Here is a 3,002-nt window from a genome sequence, read left to right on the forward strand (position 1 = left end):
TGTGATTGGTTTCACTGGGAGTAGATGTATTATTACAAAAATATTAAAACTTTAAAATTTGCCTTTTATCTACCCTTTCTATATAATGGTCTGTTCTTCTTGCCAATTGCCTTCACTGCCTATTTACACAAATCAAATTCTTATCAATGAACGTCATAAATAATAATATCAGTGTATATTGTCAATGTTCTGTATACACATATTTAGAACAATGGTGGGTTAGAATTTGTGGTTTTTATAAGGTCAGAGTTTAATTTTTCCACTGTACGCAGGAGAATTAACAATCTACATAGATGTTACCAAGTAAACATTATTGATAAATGTCATTAATAAAGCAGAACATTCCTTTCTGTAAACAGGTGGTGAAGGTCATCCATTATACAGGAGCAGTAGAATAAACAGTATTTTGTAATAATATTTGTTTGATAATATATTTCTATTCCCTGTGTATGTATCCAAACAACTAATGAATGTTTCAAGAATTCCAGCAGTGAGTTCATTGACTTGATCAGGAATTTATTTCTACTCAAGTGTCAGGAATATTGATTTCAATTTATATTTTATTATCAAATTTCAATATCCAAACAACATAAATCTACATATTCCATCACCAAGAGTTCTAAATCCAAGAATTCAAATATCCAATCACCAAGAATTCTAAATCTTAATATACAATCACCAAGAATTCTAAATCCTAATATACAATCACCAAGAATTCTAAATCCCAATATCCAATTTACCATTCGAAATTCGAAATCCCATTATCCAATCACCAAGAATTCTAAAACCCAATATCTAATAACCAATAATTCAATATCCAATCACCAAGAATTTGAAACTCGATCACAATTTTCAATTACCAAGAATACAAAATTCAATCAATTAAAAATTCGAAATCCCAATATCCAATGACCAAGCATTCATAATCTCAATATCCAATCAAGAAGAATTCGAAATTCAATAACCATTTTAAATTCTATCTAATCACCAAGAGTTCAAAATCACAATTTCCAATTACCAAGAATTTAAAATTCAATCACCATGCTAAATCGTAATATTCAATATAAAATCACCAACAATTCGAAATCACAATTTCCAATCACCAAGAATTCAAAATTCAATCACCATGCTAAATCGTAATATTCAATATCAAATCACCAAGAATTCAATATAGCAATATCCAATTACCAAGAATTCAAAATCCCAATATCCAATCATGAAGAATTCAAAATCCCAATATCCAATCACCAAGAAATCAAAATCCTAATACTCAATCACCAATGATTTTAAATCAATGAACTATTTGATGGATAATTTGAACACCCATTGATTGAGAGGTCTGTAACATTTTCTAGTGATTGCCAATAATGGTTATTGATTTGAATCAATAAAAATAATTTTACAAATTATTTTGAGATATCAAATTTTTCATACTGTATGTAGATGAATATACTGGACTACGATTTATCATAAAAATGCAGTTCTTGTAGCACCCATTTATGTGAAATGAATCTCTTTAGTACGCCGGGGGCGGTTGAATGTTCAAAAGTGTGATCATTTTTATACCTGGATAGTGGCAAAAACTATACCCATATTTATATCCAAGTACCATTTCTGTCATTACTGTTTAATGCAAATAAAAAACAGTTACCGTGCTAACTCTATTAGAAGAGCATCTCCAATGGAAGCACATGTAAGTCAATTCACTGAGGAATCTGCGCTCTCTTCTATTCCGTGTTAAATCTCCGTTTAAATGTTGATTGCTTTATTTAATTCCCCGGGTTGATGTATATATGGATCTGAGGTGGAGATATTCGTTCATATACGGAGCCATATACCAAAGTATACCAAATCAGAAAATTATTACCGATATTTATACCTATCTTGACCAGAAATAAGACCGATACTAATACCTAAAATAAAAAAAACGAGACCCATTTTAGGGGCACGTCCCCATTAGGCGAGTTCTATATATAGCCCCCCCCCCCCACCCCGGCTAGTACGCATGTGCACCAGTTTTATCGGTACGTTCAATAACAATCACTGCATATGCGTATTAGTACTGTTATGTGTCCTGCAAACACAACATGTTTAGTTTATGGTAAATCATAATCGGAACTGGTCTACAGTATCAAATAACAATATTAAACATGATAATGTAAATGCATTTCAATTATGAGTATAACATTGCCATGCATCAAGCTAATTTAAACATTAATAAACAGATTGACAGTTTTCAAAAAGTTCCCCATGCCGGGGGTAAGAGTTAATTAGCTGCAATCTTATAGAAACTTTGATTAAAAGGTTAATTTAGAAAACCTTTCAACACTTGTGGACTCGGATACCTAATTCCGGGACAGTGTCTTCTTCGAGAATAAAGGCTCAACTCATACGTTACAAGAAATGTCTAGCTAAAATATTATATATAGTTTTATTTGGAAAGTACAAAATGCAATACTCGAAAAATAAAACAAAATTAAAATCATAACCCCATACTTTAAGTGTCCTATGACATCTTTCATTCAACATCACAACACAGACTATGCAGCAGTATGATCTCCAAAATTACATTCAGAAATACATGTAACGAGGAATGGAAATATAAAATATGAATTTCATTAATGTGACAGCAGTAAAATTGCAGCAAAATAATGTTCAATAAAAAAATACAATGAAAATAATTAGTATGAAAATAGTTATTCTTTTTGTTCTAACTTTCCTCAACGTGTTTTATAATATGTACTTGAACATGAAAATCACCTGTTTTTCCAGTTAAAAATGTTAAACGGTTGATCGTCTATTCTGGACAACTTCTAAACCTTTTGCTTTACCATTCAAATTTAAAATAATATTTATATTAATATGTTCATATTTGAAAGACTATTCTCGATGTTATGGATACTGGATTCCGTACAACGTCGACACCTGAAGAGTGTCTGCATATTATTATCAGCGATGAACAGCGCCCTCATATGTAAGGATATGCGTACTTTCCTAGGGAG

The sequence above is a fragment of the Saccoglossus kowalevskii genome, chromosome 3 (assembly GCF_978046115.1).
Source record: "Saccoglossus kowalevskii chromosome 3, keSacKowa6.1, whole genome shotgun sequence".
Classification (NCBI taxonomy): Eukaryota; Metazoa; Hemichordata; class Enteropneusta; family Harrimaniidae; genus Saccoglossus; species Saccoglossus kowalevskii.